Raw genomic sequence first — 21,996 nt, 5'->3', positions numbered from 1 at the left:
TGTTTGCTAGCTAAAGCTAAAGCAGCAAAGGAGGGAGAGGTTCATCCCTACCCTTCTGTACCCTCTCATTATTTTGAAGGAACAGAGTGGCCTGACCCTCCAGATCTTTCTTTTCCAGAGGACACTGGGTGAAAAGTAGTTGCCTCAGTGACGGTTCAAGCAGTGCCTCGAGCGACTGCTCTCAGTTCTATTCAGGCAGGAATTCAGCAGGCTAGATGAGAGGGTGATTTAGAGGCTTGGCAGTTCCCTGTTAGGATACACCCCCCAGATCAACAGGGAAATATTACAGCTACATTTGAGCCTTTTCCTTTTAAATTACTCAAATAATTTAAACAAGCTATTAATCAATAGGATCAGGTTCTCCTTTTGTAATGGGATTGTTAAAGAATGTTGCTGTTTCCAGTCGGATGATTCCTACTGACTGGGACGCTCTTACTCGAGCTTGTCTGACTCCTGCTCAGTTCTTATAATTTAAAACTTGGTGGGCAGATGAAGCTTCCATTCAGGCTGCTTGCAATGCCCAGGCCCAACCTCAAATTAATACAACTGCAGACCAACTTTTGGGGGTCGGCAGCTGGGTTAGTTTAGATGCATAAGTGGCCATGCAGGATAATGCCATAGAACAGCTTAGAGGAGTGTGCATTAGCGCTTGGGAAAAAAAATCACTTCAGGTGGAGAATACCCTTCCTGTAGTGCTGTAAAACAGGGACCAAAAGAACCATATGCAGATTTTGTAGCTTGGTTACAGGAGTCTCTTAAAAAGGTGATTGCAGATTCGGCTGGTCAGGATATAGTGTTGCAGTTATTAGCTTTCAACAATGCTAATCCTGACTGCCAGCTGCTCTGCGACCTATTAGAGGGAAAGCACATTTAGTTGATTATATCAAGGCCTGTGACAGTATCAGAAGCAATCTGCATAAAGCTACTTTGTTGGCACAAGCCATGGCATGACTGAAAGTGGGTAAAGGAAACACTCTGTTTCCCGGAACTTGTTTTAACTGTAGGAAGCATGGCCATACTAAAAAAGAATGTAGAAAAAATCAGCGAGTCAGGCTGCCAGTTGAGGAAAAAAAAAACAACTGCTGAGCCTGGAATATGTCCAAAATGTAAAAAAAGAAAACATTGGGCTAATCAGTCTCACTCTAAGTTTGATAAAGATGGGAACCTGATTTCGGGAAACGCCATGAGGGGCCTGTCCCGGGCCCCATTTCAAACTGGGGCATTTCCGGCTCAGGCCATTTCCTCATTCCTGTGCAATATCTGTCCCCCGCTACAGCTGGTAGTGCCATGGTAGATTTATGCTGCACAAAAGCTGTGAGCCTTCTGCCTTGGGAACCTCTGCAAAAAGTTCCAACAGGAACAAGGGTCTGTGGATCCTTGCCAGCAGGGATAGTAGTATTCCTTCTAGGTAGGTCTAGTTTAAATTTAAAAGCAGTGCAACTACATACAGGAGTCATTGATTCAGATTACAATGGGGAAATTCAAATTGTTATATCCACTTCTGTTCCCTGGAAAGCAGGGTCAGGAGAGTGCATAGCACAGCTCCTGATTGTGCAGTATGTGAAAATGGGGAAGTGAAATTAAATGAACAGGGGGATTTGGAAGCACAAATAAACAAGGCAAAGCAAATTATTGGGTGAATAAAATTATTGATAAACATCCTACCTGTGAAATAACTATTCAGGGAAAGAAATTTAAAAGTTTGGTAGATACAGGAGCAGACATTTCAATTGTTTCTCAACAGCACTGGCTGTCCACATGGCCAATTCAACCTGCTCGATTTAACCTAGTTGGAGTTGGTAGAGCCCCTGAAATATATCAAAGTAGTTATATTTTGCAATGTGAAGGGCTTGATGGGCAACCTGGACTATTCAACCAATTATAACTTGTGTACCTATAAATTTATGGGGGAGAGATTTATTACAACAATGGGAAGCACAAGTTCTAATTCCAGAACAATTACATAGCCCTCAAAGTCAACATATGATGCATGAAATGGGGTACATCCCTGGTATGGGACTAGGAAAAAATTTGCAAGGTTTGAAGGAACTGCTTCAAATGGGAAGACAAAGTTCCCGCCAAGGTTTAGGATATCATTTTTGATGGCAGCCATTGTTAAGCCTCCAGAACCTATACCTTTAAAATGGTTAACAGATAAGCCAATTTGGATAGAACAATGGCCACTAAGTAAAGAGAAACTGGAGGCTTTAGAGGACTTAGTTACTGAACAATAAGAAAACATGACACATAGCTCCAACATTTTCCCCGATATTTTCCAGTCTTTCTTATCAAGAAAAAATCAGGTAAATGGAGAATGTTAGCAGATCTTAGAGCCATTAATTCAGTTATACTACCTATGGGAGCATTACAGCCAGGATTGCCTTCTCCTGCTATGATTCCAAAAAATTGGCATGTAATAGTCATAGATTTAAAAGACTGTTTCTTTACTCTCCCCTCAGCTGAGCAAGACTGTGAACAATTTGCATTTACAATTCCTGCGGTAAACAGCCTGCAGCCTGCTAAGGACGTTTTTATTGGAAAGTGTTGCCACAAGGCATGTTAAACCGTCCAACAATTTGCCCGACTTATGAAGGGCAAGCAATTGAACCTACTTGTAAAAAATTGTCAGTGTTACATTATTCATTATGTGGATGATATATTTTGTGCTGCCCCCACTCGAGAAATACTACTCCAACTCCAACATTATAGTAAATGATACTACCATTGTGCCAAAGAAAGTAACATACATAGGATCAATTGAAAACATTAAATGACTTTCAAAAATTACTAGGGGACATTAATTAGATATGACCTGCTCTAGGTATTCCTACCTATGCCATAAGTAATCTATTTTCTATCCTTAGAGAAGATCCCACTCTCACTAGCCCTTGGCAATTAACAAGGGAGGCGGAGGCAGAGTTACAGCTGATTGAAAAGCAAGTCCATAAAGCTCAAATAAATAGGATAGATCCAGAAAATACTTTAGACTTACTGATTTTTTTTTTCAACTCAGCATTCACCTACTGGTGTTATTGTCCAAGAGCAGGACTTAGTAGAATGGTTTTTTCTTCCACATACTCTAACTCCTTATTTGGATCAAATCGCTACTATGATAGGAAATGGGAGAACTTGGACTGTTAAATTACATGGATATGATCCTGGAAAAGGTATTGTCCATCTCACGAAGGCACAAATATAGCAAGCTTTTATAAACAGTCTTACTTGGTAAACCCATTTAGCTGACTTTGTGGGTATTCTTGACAATCATTTTCCTAAAACAAAACTGTTTCAATTTTTGAAATTAACTAATTGGATTCTCCCTAGAATAACTAAATTTAAACCAATTGAAGGTGCTGAGAATGTTTTTACAAATGGGTCTAGTAATGGTAAAGCTTCTTATTCTGGCTCGAAAGGTAAAGTTTTCCAGACGCCCTATACTTCAGCTCAAAAAGCATAGCTTATATCTGTAATTGAGGTATTAACTGCTTTTAATATGCCTATTAATGTGATTTCTGATTCTTCATACGTGATTCATTCCACACAATTAATTGAAAATGCTCAGTTATGATTTCATATAGATGAATAACTGATGACTTTATTTACCCAATTGCAAACAGCAGTTAGAAGTAGAGCCGGGCGCGGTGGCTCAAGCCTGTAATCCCAGCACTTTGGGAGGCTGAGATGGGCGGATCACAAGGTCAGGAGATCGAGACCATCCTGGCTAACACGGTGAAACCCCATCTCTACTAAAAAATACAAAAAGCTAGCCAGGCGAGGTGGCGGGTGCCTGTAGTCCCAGCTACTCGGGAGGCTGAGGCAGGAGAATGGCGTGAACCCGGGAGGCGGAGCTTGCAGTGAGCTGAGATCCGGCCACTGCACTCCAGCCCGGGTGACAGAGCGAGACTCCGTCTCAAAAAAAAAAAAAAAAAAAAAAAAGAAGTAGAATGCACCCTTTTTACATCACTCACATTAGGGCTCATACATGTCTTCCAGGACATTTAACTGAAGGGAATCAAATGGCTGATTACCTAGTTGCTAATGCAACATCTAATGCTAGACACTTTCACAATTTAACCCATGTTAATGCCTCTGGTCTCAAATGCAGATACAGCATTACGTGGAAAAAAGCTAAAGCTATTATCCAGTGATGCCCAACTTGCCAAATGGTGCATTGCTCATCTTTTACAGGAGGAGTTAATCCTTGAGGATTGGAATCTAATTCTCTTTGGCAAATGGATGTCACGCATGTTCCCTCATTTGGGAGACTAGCTTATGTACATGTATGTGTGGACACCTTTTCTCACTTTGTCTGGGCTATATGCCAATTAGGAGAGTCTTCTGCCTGTATTAAATGTCACCTTTTGCAGTGTTTTGCAGTGATGGGCGTTCCAGCTTCTATTAAAACAGATAATGCCCCAGGCTATACTAGCCAAGTTCTAGCTACATTTTTCTCTATATGGAATATTAAACACATTACTGGTATCTGATATAATTCTCAAGGACAAGCCATAGTGGAAAGAATGAATCTGTCCCTAAAACAGCAGTTGCAAAAGCGGAGGGTGTGGTTGGGGAACAGGGACTATGGGACACTGCATATACAATTGAATCTAGCCTTATTGACTTTAAATTTTTTGAGCCTGCCTAAAGGCCAGATGCTATCAGCAGCTGAACAGCATCTACAGAAATCAGCTGCAAAGACAGAAGCAGAACAACTGATTTGGTGGAGAGATCTGATAACAAAAACTTGGGAAAGAGGTAAAATAATAACTTGGGGTATAGGTTATGCTTGTGTTTCTCCAGGCCAGAACTAGCAGCCAATTTGGATACCATCAAGACACCTAAAACCTTATCATGAGCCAGATGCTGAGGAAGAGATTCTGGGAAAATCCCGAGGACCCCCCCGTTGCAGCCATGTTGAGACTGATGCTGAGGAGGACCCCAACTGTCACAAGCAACACCCATCGAACACCACCACCTACTTGGGGACAGATCAAGAAGCTGTCACAGATGGCAGAAAAAAATCTGAGGAAAGCTGGACCACCAGTCACAATGAGTAATTTAATGGTAGCTAGGATAGTGGTGATCACCATTGCTGTGAGTATTCCTTCAGCAAGGCTTGACACAGAGAACAATTATACTTATTGTACATATCTATCAATCTTGGCTGGCAATAATGCCTGGATGTAATCACTCTATGACACAGTTACACATGCTTTCTTATCTCAGTATTTACCCTAATGAATCTGCTCCTATAATTAAGGCATACCATCCTCAAAAACCTATTTGTAAACATAATTGGACCTGTTCAGAAAAAAATGAACGTACTTGTTTGGGAAGATTGCATTGCAGAACAGGCAGAGGTGCTGTGCAAGGATTCCTATGGAATCATTATTGATTGGTCTCCTAAGGGGATGTTTAGCTTGAATTGCACCTTTGAGTCTGTGTGCCACAGCCACATTATGTTCAGCTGGTCTGAACAAAACAGTCAGATGGCAGAAATGATAAGAAGTATGGCAAGAGTTCTTATTATCTGGAAACATGGCAGTATAGTGGCACCTCAACCTCAAATGATATGGCCTGCTATTGGAGCTAAACAAGGATTTGTGGAAACTATTAACGGCTCTTAATAAGATCAAAATTTGGGAATGAATAAAAAAGCATCTAGAAGGACACTCTACAAACTGGTCTTTGGATATTGCAAAATTAAAAGAACAAATATTTAAAGCATCCCAGGCACACCTGACCTTAATACCAGGAACTGGAGTGCTTGAAGGAGCTGCAGACGGATTAGCAGTCAGTAAACCATTAAAATGGATAAAAACACTTGGAAGCTCTGTGATTTCAATGATGATTGTGTTATCAATCTGTGTTGTTTGTCTTTGTGTAGTCTGCAGATGCAGATCCCAATTCCTGCAAGAAGTAGCTCACCGTGATAAAGCCACCTTTGCTTTTATTGCCCTGCAAAAACAAGAAGGGGGACATGCTGGGGACAGACCTCCAAATCTGGCCATAAACTGGCCCAAAACTGGCCATAAACTGGCCCAAAACTGGCCATAAACAAAATCTCTGCAGCACTGTGACATGTTCGTGATGGCCATGATGCCCACATCGAAGGTTGTTGGCTTACCGGAATGAGGGCAAGGAACACCCAGCCCATCTAGGGCAGAAAACCACTTACAGGCGTTCCTAAACCACAAACAGTAGCATGAGCGATCTGTGCCTTAAGGACATGTTCCTGCTGCAGATAACTAGCCAGAGCCCATCCCTTTGTTTCGGCCAATCTTTTTGTTTCCTGTAAGGAGTACATTTAGTTAATCTATGATCTATAGAAACAATACTTATCACTGGCTTGCTGTCATTAAATATGTGGGTAAACCTCTGCTCATGGTTCTCAGCTCTGAAGGCTGTGAGTCCCCTGATTTCCCACTCCACATGCTATATTTCTGTGTGTGTGTCTTTAATTCCTCTAGTGCTGCTGGGTTAGGGTCTCCAAAACAGCTGGTCTCGGCAAACATAACCCTTTCTGGGTACTTCCTATTGGAAAGGAGTGCTGTGGGCCAGGCGTGGTGGCTCGCAACTGTAATTTCAGCACTTTAGGAGGCCAAGGTGGGTGGATAACAAGGTCTGGACTTCAAGATCAGCCAACATGGTGAAACCCAATCTCTACTAAAAATACAAAAATTAGCCAGGCATGGTGGCATCTGCCTGTATTCTCAGCTGCTCAGGAGGCTGAGGCAGGAGAATTGCTTGAACCCTGGGAGGCAGAGGTTGCAGTGAGCTGAGATCATGCCACTGCACTCCAGCCTGTGCAACAGAGCGAGACTCCATCTCAAAAAAAAAAAAAAGAGAGAGAGAAAAAAGAAAAGAAAGAAAAGAAGTGCTGTGGTCGGGGGACAGCAGTTGGGGCTCCTTCTGAGGTAGATTTAAGTGTTCTCAAAATAATGCTGTGTCCATGTGTGGGTCTGTTCATAGCATCATTTGAAGTTTGATTGTTTCTAGGTGAAAAGAGACACATTTTTCAAGAAGGCTTGAAATATAGGGTTAGAATATGAGTATTTAGCTTATCATTGTTAGTAGAGGTCCTATAGACCATAACTATGACAGCAGAGTTTAACTGTTAGTTACATCAATGGATTGTAATACCAATTTCCCTCCACTAGATGTTGCTGTACACTGCCAGAAATGTCAATATAAAAGTAACATTTCTTTTGAGAAAACATACATTTCCCCCATGACTTGCCATTAGGGAATAATATTAGATTTAGGCCATCTTTTCTAACTTAAAATATCATTGGGAGAAATATGTTATTGGGTGGCTAAAATAACTTTAGTGTTAATCTTAGCAATTTCTTTTTTTAATTATTAAATTCTTTCATGACAGGCCCTCTCACAAGATTCTTAAACTTTCTGACTTGTCCTAAACATCCTTCCTTTGAACAACCAATCATTTCCTTTCAGGACAAGAATTTACCATACAAGATTTTTTTTATATAAAATCTTTTTATAACCTTCTTTCCATAGCTTAGAGTGCACCATATTACTAATCTTTAATACAAAGTCCTATCAAACTTAACGATAGTAAACTTTCATGCTTACTTCCTATCCATAACTATTACTCCTGCTATAAGCAAAACAACCTTGACTAAATATTTTCTGCAACTGCTAATCCTTTTACAAAGATAATAATTAAGCAAATTTTTTCAGCAATTAGAATTTTACAACCAGAATTCCACATTGTGGGTGCCACGGTGTACAGTTCTATTGCAAATAATAGCATTAATATAACAATTCCTGCAAAAGTGGTGGAGTAAACAGTTTCTGTTTAAAACTTTACTTGCCAAGATACAACATTTCCCTTTGGGAATTTATGAAGTTACAAATGCAATTCTATGTATAATTGAAATTTCCTGTAAATATTTGATGGTGAATTTTGAGAGGAAATGTAGAATTTTTTTAAAGTATCTGGTGAGGTAGATGGGACTGAGTAAGATGAGTAGCTCTCATTCAGTTACTTATCTTTTATGATTTTCAGTTTAAGATCTTCTATTTCTCCACATTGGTATTCAGGACATTCCTCTGGGCTGTCAGAGGTTGCTCCCTCAGCTCTTCAGGCTTTGACTTGAGTGTGATGCATTCAGAATTTGATACCTGTAACTTTTACTGCCAAGAGACTTGAAAGAAAATCAGTGTAGGGCCCATCCTAGTGTGAGTTTAGGGAAGGAGAGAGAATGGAGAGAGTTTTCACTAATACCAAATCTCTTGGGTTAAACAGAGGTGGTCCTATTTCCTGGGGTTGGGCTTCTGCCAGTTGTGTCAATTCCTGTTGGAGTGAGCTAGAGAGATTACATGCTTAACCAACTTAGAGGTTTTCTGCCTGAAAAGAATCTCTGAACACAATGATAAGATGTATCCTTTCCTAAGTGAAAAGCTTGTTGAAGGATTTTAAGGATTTTCCATTGGCTGGAGGCTAGCAAATGGAGTTTGCCATCCTCTGATGGTAGCCATCCTGAGACATGAAAACAGACCCTCAAGAAGCAGCCCATTCTATTTCTGCAGAGAAATACTGAGTTTTAATTTCTCTTATGGAGCCTTCCTATATTAGAAGGGCTTGAAGTGTGTTAATTCTTTGAAGCTTCCTCACCTTTGACTTAGCTGTCTGATCAGATAACCTGTTTCCTTTGGTTACTTCATCTGTCCTCTTTTGATGTTCCTTACAATGCATCCCTGCTATTTTTCATGGAAGGAAAACTGAGGATAATAACCAGTTAATTTCTGGTGATATTTTATAGGAGATGCATTAGTGGTAAGAGAATTTCTTTCTACTTTTTATTATAAGTTGTATTTCATACAGGTATTCAATTTATATCACCCTCCTTCATTATTTCAATGCCTTCTCCACTTTATATCAGTAGAAAACAGGCCACCTAGTCCCAGGAAAGCACGTGGTGCTAGTGCCATTTTAATGATGATGGTGAAGAGCACTTGTTTGGGTGGTACTCACATGCCAGACACTGTTATTTGGCTCAAAGTACTGGTTTTTTATCTTTCTCTAAATGTAGTGATAAAATAAAATAAAATTCTTAGTTAAGAATGACAAAGTTATGTCATTAAAGTATGTATTATGGAATTTTATTCACACTTGAGTGTGTCTGACTTACCCAGAATATTGAAATTTTTCATGAATTCAAATTGAGCACTGTAAAGAAACTTTTTTTTTTTAACTAAAAGCCTTTGTGAGGCAGAGTAAGATTTATAAAATGTCTTTATAATACGGAAAAGTGTGTTAATGATGTTTCTAGTAATCCCTCTGAACACACCATTCTCAATTCCCAGTATTCATCTTGAGTCACTCAGGGGAAATTGGTATCTCTGTAAACAGGCAGAAGAAAGTGTGGAGTGAAGTTGCACAACATTGCACAGAAATGTTTTCCACATGCACCTATTAGGGTCTTAATTTAACGGACTGTTATTTGCATGGCTACATACTTACTGAATCTAGCCATGCTATTTTCTGGCAGCTAAAGGCATCTGTTACCTATTAATTCTATATAATTGTTTTCTTGGCTGAAAAATAAATCCTTTTTAAATTTACTGTAAATTAAGAGATTAGATTTGCAATCTTCAATGTTTTAATGGTAAAGCAAATCAGAGAAAAGCAATGTGTGTATATTGTATACATTTTCCTACCTATCAAAATTCTTGTACTGTCCTGAAATATCAAGAACTAAATAACTGAGCAAATCCTAAATCTGGTCTTTGCTTCTTGTTAGTAATCTGGCCATTTCAAAAAGAGTGACAATTGTGTTAAGCCATTGAAAAGGTTCTAATTTTATCTGATTTTAAATGTTTTGTTACTTTTATTATGTTAATCTAAGAGCATATATCCACATAACTATTCATGCTTTCAAGAAATACTCATATTATGGACAGATGTGGTGGCTAATATCTGTAATCCCAGCATTTTGGGAGGCTGAGGTGGGTGGATTATTTGAGGTCAGGAGTTCGAGACCAGCCTGGAAAACATGATGAACCCTCATCTCTACTAAAAATACAAAAATTAACCAGGTGTGGTAGTGCATGACTATAGTCCCAGCTACTCTGGAGGCTGAGGGAGGAGAAGGACTTGAATCTGGGAAGCGGAGGTTGCAGTGAACTGAGATCACGCCACTGTACTTCAGTCTGGATGATGGAGTAAGACTCTGTCTCCAAAAAAAAAAGGAAATAAATATATATATTGGATTACAGTATAGTAGAACCCTCTAAAATTAGCAGAAGGTAAGTTCATTATTAAGTTTATTATGTTTTCAAAATTTTTCAATTATGAAAATGAAAAATTAGGTATGCTTTTTCATATTTTTAATTCTAGGAGGGTACCTAGGATAATGTAAAACTGGGTCATCAGAAGGATGCAGACATGCTGATTTAATTGGAATGAGTTCAGCCTTTTTGGTAGACTACTGGTATCCCAGAGGCTGACCATTCACTACAGCTTATTAAACGTTGCTTCATAAGACTGATACATGAGTGCTGGGAAGGGAAGAGCATGGTCCCTTTAAATAATATGGAAGTGGGGAAGGGAACTGCTGGGTAAAGGAGGGTGCAGTCACTGGCTAGGGCTCCACCCCCACGGACCTAAGTGAGGACATGCACTTCTGCCCTTGTGCCGAAATGTATTTTCCAGGACCACCCTGGCTCACCATGCCCCCATCCTGGGCCTATAAAAACCCGAGACCCTACCAAGGTAGAGACACAGGTGACCAGATGTGGAGAGGAGCACATTGGTGGAAGAAGATGCAAGCGGCTGGTCGTCAAGAGGACGTCGAGAGGAACACGCTGGCAGAAGAGCACACCCGCAGGCACCAGCAGGCCAGCAGGCCATCAACTGGTAGGACTAGGCTGAGTTTGGTCCGGGCAGTTGGAGGAGGGCCAGGGTCACCAAGCAACCCAACTCCTGGGAAAGAACATCTTCCTTCTGCCTCCCCCATTGGCTGAGAGCTACTGCCACTCAATAAGACTTCACACTCATTATCTAAGCCCACGTGTGATCTGATTATTCTGGTACACCAAGGCAAGAAACCCCAGGATACAGAAATCCGCCTGTCCTGGTGATAAGGAAGGGGGTCTAATTGAGCTGGTTAATACAAGCTGCCTATAGACGGGAAACTAAGAGAGCATCCTGTAACACACGCCCACTGGGGCTTCAGGAACTGTAAACATTTACCCCTAGACACTGCCGTGGGGTGGGTCTCCCTGTCTGTACGCTTCCCTAGAGCAGTGGAGCACCGAAGAAGTGAACCACACCCGCATCACATGCCCTGTGAGGGGGACAAGGGAACCTTTCCCGTTTCAATGCCAGTGGGCTCTTTCAACCACACTGCCTTTTTCCTCTAATTGATGTGGTTGTGTTGTGGTCTCCTCTGTTAATCTTAAGCTATCTCAGATAAGGTGATTATTTATTGCATGACTAAGACCCCCCTTTTTTTCCTCTGCAATGGGAAATTCTCTTCTGTCCTCCCTACTGGAAGCAACATGTGGGAGGCAAAAATGATGACAATATACAAACATATTTCCTGCCATGTGGCCTCCGTAAGCAGCTTACAGCATGGCCCATGTAGAAGTCACTTACTTCCAGCCCACCTGGGATTTTTTTTTTCATGCGTCCCTTTCTCTTAAAAGCAGCTCTGATTCAGTTTAGCCCAATCAGGATAATCTCCCTTTTGATGAACACAAAGGCAACACACTAATAACCTAATTTTATGAATGATTTTCCACCACAGTCACACATTATTTTACAATCAAGGAAAAAGGATTCCACAGCAGGTGTGCAACAGACTGGCAATACTGGAGAATATCTTTAAATTTTGCCTACCCACCTGAATAGACTTTTTTTTTTTTTTTTTTTTTTTTTTTTTTTTTTTTTTTGAGACGGAGTCTCGCTCTGCCGCCCAGGCTGGAGTGCAGTGGCCAGATCTCGGCTCACTGCAAGCTCCACATCCCGGGTTCACGCCATTCTCCTGCCTCAGCCTCCCGAGTATCTGGGACTACAGGCGCCCGCCACCTCGCCCGGCTAGTTTTTTGTATTTTTTAGTAGAGACGGGGTTTCACCGTGTCAGCCAGGATGGTCTCGATCTCCTGACCTCATGATCCGCCCGTCTCGGCCTCCCAAAGTGCTGGGATTACAGGCTTGAGCCACTGCGCCCGGCCAACTTTTAAAATCATCTTTTAGTTGCTTTTGTTAGCAAACAAAGATATCATCTGCAAATAATAATTAACTACTTTCCAATTTTATTCATCAAAATATTAACTAACATATTTTTCTGGCTTATTTCTTATGTACCATTTGATACATTCGCAGACACACAGAACAATGAAAATGTATCTATTCAATTTTTGTTAATTTTTATTAAAAGTGAGTGTTGATTGTTTCTTTTCTGGTTAAAGAGGGTTTTCATTGTTGCACTCAGGAGTGTTATCTCTGGAGACACAGTTGCCTGAGTTTTAATATTCATTTCTACCCAATATTCATTTCTACCCATGGCTCTGGTTCTTTCTCCGCAAAATGAGGATAAGTGTAATACCTATGTTATTGAGTTACTGTGAGAATTACATTTATTAACACATAAATAGTATTATGGTTAGTGCTCAGTACAAATTAGCTATTATTAATATGTGTATGCTGAATTACAGTATGTTCTTTAACACAGAAATATCCTTCCATAACATCAGCTTTTCAATAAATAAATATATTTAATTTTTTTTTTTTTTGAGATGGGGTTTCATTCTTGTTGCCCAGGCTGGAGTGCAATGGTGCCATCTTGGCTCACTGCAACCTCCGCCTCCTGGGTTCAAGTGATTCCCCTGCCTCAGCCTCCCAAGTTGCTGGGATCACGGGCACTCGCCACCTCACCCAGCTAATTTTTGTTATTTTTAGTAGAGATGGGGTTTCACCATGTTGGCCATGCTGATCTTGAACTCCTGACCTCAGGTGATGCACCCGTCTCAGCCTCCCAAAGTGCTGGGATTACAGGCATGAGTCACTGTGCCCGGCTTTTTAAATTAATTAAAAAAATATTGGATAGATACACAATGGAATATTGTTCAGCCTTTATCATTTGAAACAATATAGATGAATTTAGAAGACATTACGCTAGATGGAATAACCCTGGCACAGAAAAATAAATACTGTAAGAATAAAGTTTAATTCAGAAAGTAGAAAGTGGAATAATCTTTACCAGAGGCTGGGTGTAGTGGGAAGAAAACAGAGTTGTTGATCAAAGAATGCAAAGTTCCAAATAGACAGGGTAAATACATTTTGATATCTATTGCAAAGCAGGGTGACTACAGTAAACAATAATGTACTGTATATTTTAAAATAACTAAGAGTAAATTTCAAGTGTCTCACACAAAAAGTGATAGGTGAGTTGATGTGTTATTTAACTCAACATAATCCATAATCATTTCATATTATGTACATATATTCAAACATCACGTTGTACCTCATAGTGTACACAACTCTTATTTGCCAATAAAAATATTAATACTTTTTAAAAAAAGGATAATATCATAAACATTTGACTACTATTACAGCCCCGGACTGACTAGAATAAACATTAGTTACAAATCACTGATGTGGCCACCTTGTTTTCAGGCTTAATATTGATCATGATCTTACAGAATCAACAAATAAGTGCTAATAAATTTCCTGTACACTTGTTATGTGCTGGACAAACTTTGGGCACCTTTATTTGTACTAATTGCTTTAATTTTACCAAAACCCTACGATTTAGGCAGTATAATCCTCACCGTACGGATGAAGAGTTAAGCACAGAGAGGTCAAGGAACTGTATACAGCCCATAAATGGCAGAACTGGAATGCAATCAGAAACCACCTGATTCTAATTTTCAATCTTAACCATTATGTCCAAAACCCTCTCACCCAATTGTTATTCCTGATCTAACATTTTGGCTTTGAATTTTCTAATTTAGCAGAAATAAAGATGAATTTTAAAATCGGTTTTTTGACAAAAATAGCAGACAGGAGGCAGAAATAGATTGAAATAGATTGCAGCTCCCACTCAGAGCAGTGTGTGGAAACTCACATCATGAGCTTTTGCTTCAGAACTACTGCAGGAGTAAACCAGGGAAGCTGAGAGAATCCACAGACTTTCTGAAGGAAGCAAATTTCTCCTGCAGGATCTCAGAGACAGCCCAAATACTATGAGTGCCCAAGATGTAAAAGTGGGAAAAAGGAATCATCTGCTCTCATACACACACCCTCACTTGGGAACCTGAAAGTCTAGATCATGGGATAAGGACCTGACCTTACTTCGAGCTGAGTCAATTTAGAGAGATGAGCTAAATACAGAGGTAGAGGAAGCAGAAAAAGCCCTGTGGGCTCTCTGGGTATTCAGGAAAGCTTTTAAGACTTGTTTCAAAGGGGTCCTTGGAGAAGTCTGTCAAGGGAAGTGGGAAAAGACCACAGCGAGAAGGAAACTTCCAGCTGAACTTTGTAACAATTCTAACCAAACATGAATTCACCTGGCCAGAATTTGTGAGCGGGCATGAATCAGGTGTGCAGACTGCAAAGTCAGTGAGGCACAAAAGGCCTGCTCGCTTCTGCAGCTAGGAGGCTGGTAGCCTGGGGAAAGTTCTCAGCCCTGCTCACCCACTGCCTAAAAGAAAACTTGGTGCTCTTGGTGGGGAGCATGGTGGGAGTGAGTCTGGTCTTTCAGGTTGTGTGGGAACTGGGTGGGACCTGTAACTGTTGGCTTTCCCCCACATCCCTGACAACATTCATGACAGCCGAGGCAGCCACAATCCTCCTGGGAAAATGACTACATTGACCTGGGAACCACGCCACCATTTCCTGCAGCAGCTGCAGCAAGCCCCGCCCAAATAGAGTCTAAGCTCAGATATGCCTAACCATCCTCAACCTGATGGTCCCTCCCTACCTATTCTGGTAGCTGAAGACAGATAGCTTATACTCTTGGGAGCCTTAGGGCCCCACTCACCACCTGATCCTCCCTATACTACCACAGCCGATGCTCCCTTGAAAGCGCCACCTTCTGGCAGGTGGCCAACCAGCACAAAAATAGTGCACTAAACAACCAAACCTAAGGACCCTCAAGAAGTCCATTTCACTACCTGCCACCTCCACTGAAGCAGGTGCTAATATCTATATCTGAGAGACCTGAACACAATTCACATCACAGGACTCTGTGCAGACAACCCCCACTACCAGCCCAGAGCCTGGTAGACTTGCTTGGGGGCTAGATCCAGAAGAGAAATAACAATAACTACAGCTCAGCTCTCAGGAAGCCACACCCCTAGGAAAGGGGGGAGAGTACTACATCAAGGGAATACCCCATGGGACAAAATAATCTGAACACAAGCCTTCAGCCCTAGAACTTCCCTTTGACATAGCCTACCCAAATGAGAAGGAACCAGAAAAACAATTCTGGTAATATGACAAAACAAGGTTCTCTAATATCCCCCCAAAATTATGCTAGCTTACCAGCAGTGGATTCAAACCAAGAAGAAATCTCTGATTTATCTCAGAAAGAATTCAGAAGTTCAGTTATTAAATGAATCAAGGAGGCACCAGAGAAAATGAAGTCCAATTTAAGGAAATCAAAAAACATACAAAAATGAGGGAAGAAATCTTCAGTCAAATAGATAGCATGAATAAAAAGCAATCACAACTTCAAGAAATAAGGAACTCAGAGAAATGCAAAATATTCTGCAAAGTCTCAGCAATAGAATCAAGCAAGCAGAATAATGAACTTCTGAGCTCAAAGAAAATGTTTTTGGATTAACCCAATCCAACAATGACAAAGAAAAAAGAATAAGAAAGAAAGAAAAAAAACTTCCAAGGAGGTTGGGACATAAGTGACCAAACCTAAGAATAATTGGTATTCCTGAGAAAGAAGAGATATCTAAAAGTTTGTAAAACATATTTGGAGGAATAATTGAGGAAAACTTTCCTGGTCTTGCTAAAGACCTAGACATCCAAATACAAGAAGCTCAAAGAACATATGGGAAATTCATCTAAAAAAGATCATCACCTAGGCACATTGTCCTCAGGTTATCTAAACTCAAGATGAAGGAAAGAATCTTAACAGCTGTGAGGCAAAAGCACCCGGTAACTTATAAAGAAAAACTTATCAGATTAATGCCAATTTCTCAGCAGAAACCCTACAAGCTAAAAAGAATTGGGGCCCTATCTTCAACCTCCTTAAATAAAACAATAATTAGCCACAAATTTTGAATCCAGTGAAACTAAGCTTCATAAATGAAGGAAATATACTGTCTTTTTCAGAAAAACAAATACCAAGAGTAGTCACCACTACCAAGCCAGCACTACAAGAACTGTTAAAAGACCTCTAAATTTTGAAACAAATTCTGGAAACACATCAAAACAGAACCTCTTTAAAACATAAATCTCCCAGGAGCTATAAAACCAAAATACAAATAAAAAAGGTATATAGACAACAAATCACACAATAAAAGGAATAGTACCTCACATCTCAATACTAACGTCAAATGTAAATGGCCTAAATGCCCGACTTAAAAGATACAGAATTGCAGAATGGATAAGAATTCACCAACTAGTTATCTGTTGCCTACAAGAGACTGACCTAACATACAAGGACTCACATAAATGTAAGGTATTGGGGAGGAAAAGGATATTCCATGCAAATGGACACCAAAGCAAGTAGGAGTAGCTATTCTTATATCAGATGGAACTTTAAAGAAATACCAGTTAAAAAAAAAAAAGAGGGACATTTTATCATGATGCAAGACTTTTTCCAACAGGAAAATACCACAATCCTAAATATGTATGCACCCAACACTGGAGCTCTCAAATTTCTAAAACAATGACTACTGGACATAAAAAATAAGGCAGACAGTAACACAATGATAGTGGAAAACTTCAATACTCCACTGACAGCACTAGACAGGTCAACAAGACAGAAAGTCAACAAAGAAACAATGGACTTTAGCTATACCCTAGAACAAATGGACTTAACAGATATTTACAGAACATTCTACCCAACAACTGCAGAATATGCATATATTTTTAAAAGACACATGGTTTCGCCATGTAGGCCATGCTGGTCTTGAGCTCCTGACCTCAAGTGATTGTCCCACTGCAGTTCCCCTAAGTGCTGAGATTACAGGCATGAACCACAGGGCCCAGCCTATAGACACAAAAATCCTTAACAAAATACTAGCTAACTGAATCCAACAACATATTAAAAAGATAATCCACCATAATCAAGTGGGTTTTATAGCCAATGATTCAGGGATAGTTTAACATACCCAAGTCAATAAATGTGATACACCACATAAACAGAATTTTTCAAAAAAATTACGTAATTATTTCAATAGATGGAGAAAAAGCATTTGACAAAATCCAGCATCCCTTTATGATTAAAACCATCAGCAAAATTGGCATACCAAGGACATATCTTAATATAATAAAAGCCATCTATGACAAACCTACTGCCAACATAATACTAAATGGGGAAAAGTTGAAAGCATTTCCTCTGGGAACTGGAACAAGACAAACATGCTCACTCTCACCACTTCTATTCAACATAGTACTGGGCATCCTAACCAGAGCAATCAGACAAGAGAAAGAAATAGAGGGCATCCAAATCAGTAAAGAGGAGCTGAAACTAATTGTTTCCTTATGATATAATTGTATACCCAGAAAACACTAAAGTCTCCTTCAAAAATCTCCTAGAACCAATAAATAAATTAGCAAAGTTTCAGAATATAAAATCAATGTGCACATATTAGTAGCTCTGCTATATACCAAAAGTGTCCAAGCTGAGAATCAAATTAAGAACTCAACCCCTTCTTCAGTAGCTGCACAAAAAATAAAATACTTAGGAATATACCTAACCAAGGAAGTGAAAGACCTCTACAAGAAAAACTACAAAACACTGCTGAAAGAAATTATAGACGACACAAATAAAAACACATCCCATGCTCATGGATGGGTAGAATCAATATTCTAAAAATGACCATACTGCCAAAAGCAATCTACAAATTCAATGCAATTCCCATCAGAGTACTGACACTATTCTTCACAGAACTACAAAAAAAAAAAATCCTAAAATTCATATGGAACCAAAAAAGAGCTTGCATAGCCAAAGCAAGACTAAGCAAAAGAAACAAATCAAAAGGCATCATATTACCCAACTTCAAACTATACAATAATGCCACACTCAACAAAACAGCACAGTACTGGTATAAAAATAGAGACACAGAACAACAGAATAGAATGGAGAACGCAGAAATAAACACAAATACTTACACCCAACTGATCTTTGACAAAACAAACAAAAACATAAAGTGGGAAAAGGACACCCTATTCAACAAATGGTGCTGGGATAATTGGCAAGCCACATGTAGAAGAATGAAACTTGATTCTCATCTTTCACGTTATACAAAAATCAACTCAAGATGGATCAAGGACTTAAATTTAAGACCTGAAACTATAAAAATTCTAGAAGATAACATCAGAACACCCTTCTAGGCATTGGCTTAGTCAAGGATTTCATGACCAATAACTCCAAAGCAAATGCAATGAAAACAAAGATAAATAGCTGGGACTTAATTAACCTAAAGAGCTTTTGCATGGCAAAAGGAACAGTGAGCAAAGTAAAAAGCAACCCACAGAGTGGGAGAAAATCTTCACAATTTATATATCTGACACAGGACTACTGTCCAGAATCTACAACAAACTGAAACAAATCAGCCAGAAAAAAAAAAAAAAAAAAAATCTCATCAAAAAGTGGGCTAAGGATATAAATAGACAATTCTCAAAAGAAGATATAAAAATGGCCAGGAAACATGAAAAAATGCTCAACATCACAAACGGTCAGGGAAATGCAAATCAAAACCATAATGTGATACCACCTTGCTCCTGTAAGAAGGGCCATAATAAAAAAATAATAATAAACGTTGGTGTGGATGGAGTGAAAAGGAAACACTTCTACACTGCTAGTGGGAATGTAAACTAGTACAGTCACTATGGAAAACAGTGTGGAGATTTCTTAAAGAACTAAAGGGAGAAATACCATTTGATCTAGTAATCCTACTATTGGGTATCTACCCAGAGGAAAAGAAGTTATTATTTAAAAAAAAAATACTTGCACACGCATGTTTATAGCAGCATAATTTGGAACTGCAAAAATGTGGAAACAACTCAAATGCCCATCAATCAGCAAGTGGATAAAGTGGATAAAGAAACTGTGAATATTCGAATACTACTCAAGAAATGGAAAACCAAACATCATATGTTCTCACTCATAAGTGGGAGCTAAGCTATAAGGATGTAAACGCATCAGGTAAAAGACTACAAATTGGGTTCAGTGTATACTACTCAGGTGATGGGTACACCAAAACCTCAGAAATCACCACAAAGGAATTTACTCATGTAACCAAATGCCACCTGTTCCAAAAAATTTGTGGAAATAAAAAATTAAAAAAAAAAAAAGACTGAAAGGGAACCCTGAGTTCATCCAGCCTTATTTTTCTCATTTTGCAAAGGAAGGACAGAGGTTGGAGACAGTGCCAACTTCACATAGCCTTTAAGAGATCAACTCCAGACCTCAAATCACACCCTCTGACCCCAAGCCCAAGGTACTTTTTTGCCTCCCAGTATTACTCCGTCTCTTCAAACAACAAGAAACAGCCAAGCTGAGAAGGAGAATGGTCACACCCAACCTAGATTCTATTCTCCTGGGAACTGCTTTCCCTGTGGGACCTACCTATTTAATTCCCAGTGCTCATATTATGCCCAAACCCTGGAAGAATGTGACCTTTGAATCTCTGTGCACCACAGGAACTAGCAGACATTAAAAGTAATAATAATGGGCTGGGCACACAGGTTTCTGCCTGTGGTCTCAGCTATTCAGGAGGTTGAGGAGGGAGAATATGTTAAGCTCAGGAGTTCCAGGCTGCAATGAGCAATGTTTGCGCCATTGCACTCCAGCCTGAGAGTGCAGAAAAAGTGATAATGACAAAATAAAAAGAGAAATTTACCAATTACTAAGGAAGTCTAGAAAGGCTAGGTGTACACCCTCTAAATCTAAAATAACAGTTTTAAAATAAAAATATTTTATTTGGTAAAAATAAATAAGATAAAAACCACTTTCTTTTTACCCTGAGATACTAGGTAGAACTTGATTTTTGGTTCAAAGCGCTTATTACTAAGCCTAACACAAATAATTTGGCAAATAGGTTCTACCAATAATAAGTCTCTCATTACTTTAAAAAGTCACTAAATTATTTTTGAAACATATTTAATTTTTATATTAAAGCTAAGATGAGTCTATTCATACCTAGAAAATTTGTGGTCTGGAAGCAGTTTGAAGATGGCCAAATCAGAACAGCTCCAGTCTACAGCTCCCAGCATGAGTGACACAGGAGACAGGTGATTTCTGCATTTCCAATTGAGGTACTGGGTTCATCTCACTGGTGCTTGTTGGACTGTGGGTGCAGGACAGTGGGTGCAGCCCACCGAGTATGAGCCAAAGCAGGACAAGGCATCGCCTCCTGCGAGAAGCACAGGAGGTCAGGGAATTCCTTTTCTTAGCCAAGGGAAGCTGTGACAGATGGCACCTGGAAAATTGGGTCACTCCCACACTAATACTGCACTTTTCTAAAGGTCTTAGCAAACAGCACACCAGGAGATTATATCCTGCACCTGGCTTGGAGAGTCCCACAGACATGGAACCTCACTCATTGCTAGTACAGCAGTCTGAGATTGAACTGCAAGGTGGCAGCGAGGCTGGGGGAGGGGCGCCCACCATTGCTGAGGCTTGAGTAGGTAAACAAAGTGTCCAGGAAGCTCGAACTGGGTGGAGCCCACTGCAGCTCTAGGAGGCCTGCCAGCCTCTCTAGACTAAACCTCTGGGGGCAGGGCATAGCTGAACAAAAGGCAGCAGAAACCTCTGCAGGCTTAAATGTCCCTGTCTGACAGCTTTGAAGAGAGTAGTGGTTCTCCCAGCACAGAGTTTGAGATCTGAGAATGGACAGACTGCCTCCTCAAGTGGGTCCCTGACCCCTGAGTAGCCTAACTGGAAGGCACCCCCCAGTAGGGGTAGACTGACACCTCACATGGACTGGTACCCCTCTGAGATGAAGCTTCCTTCCAGAGGAACGATCAGGCAGCAACATTTGCTGTTCAGCAATATTCGCTGTTCTGCAGCCTCCACTGCTGAAACCCAGGCAAACAGGGTCTGGAGTGGACCTCCAGCAAACTCCAAGACCTACAGCTGAGGGTCCTGACTGTTAGAAGGAAAACTAACAAGCAGAAAGGACATCCACACCAAAACCCCATCTGTACATCACCATCATCAAAGACCAAAGGTAGATAAAACCACAAAGATGGGGAAAAAACAGAGCAGAAAAGCTGGAAATTCTAAAAATCAGAGCACCTCTCCCCCTCCAAAGGGACGCAGCTCCTCGCCAGCAATGGAACAAAGCTGGATGGAGAATGACTTTGAAAAGTTGAGAGAAGAAGGCTTCAGATGATCAAACTTCTCCAAGCTAAAGGAGGAAGTTGGAACTCATCACAAAGAAGCCAAAAACCTGGAAAAAAGATTAGATGAATGGCTAACTAGAATAACCAGTGTAGAGAAGTCCTTAAATGACCTGATGGAGCTCAAAACCATGGCATGAGAATTATGTGATGAATGCACAAGCTTCAGTAGCTGATGAGATCAACTGGAGGAAAGGGAATCAGTGATTGAAGATCAAATGAATGAAATGAAGCGAGAAGAGAAGTTTATAGAAGAGAGTAAAAAGAAATTAACAAAGCCTCCAAGAAATAGGGGACTATGTGAAAAGACCAAATCTACATCTGATTGGTGTACCTGAAAGAGATGGGGAGAATGAAACCAAGTTGGAAAACACTCTTTGGGATATTATCCAGGAGAACTTCCCAAACCTAGTAAGGCAGGCCAACATTCAAATTCA

General features: G+C 40.1%; 1 long non-coding RNA gene across 1 annotated transcript in view; it reads right to left on the bottom strand.

Moving 5' to 3' along the window:
- Nucleotides 1–20,602, bottom strand: part of LOC135970124 (uncharacterized) — a 71,480-nt gene extending 50,878 nt beyond the window's left edge. Inside the window, exon 1 of the long non-coding RNA XR_010585614.1 lies at nucleotides 20,358–20,602. This is a non-coding gene — a long non-coding RNA (uncharacterized lncRNA). The remainder of the gene's footprint in view (nucleotides 1–20,357) is intronic.
- Between the last annotated feature and the right edge of the window lie 1,394 nt (nucleotides 20,603–21,996).

Source organism: Macaca fascicularis, chromosome 3, assembly GCF_037993035.2.
Source record: "Macaca fascicularis isolate 582-1 chromosome 3, T2T-MFA8v1.1".
Lineage (NCBI taxonomy): Eukaryota > Metazoa > Chordata > Mammalia > Primates > Cercopithecidae > Macaca > Macaca fascicularis.
Note: the sequence above shows the minus strand (reverse complement) of the source record. Positions and strands in the feature narration are given on the sequence as shown.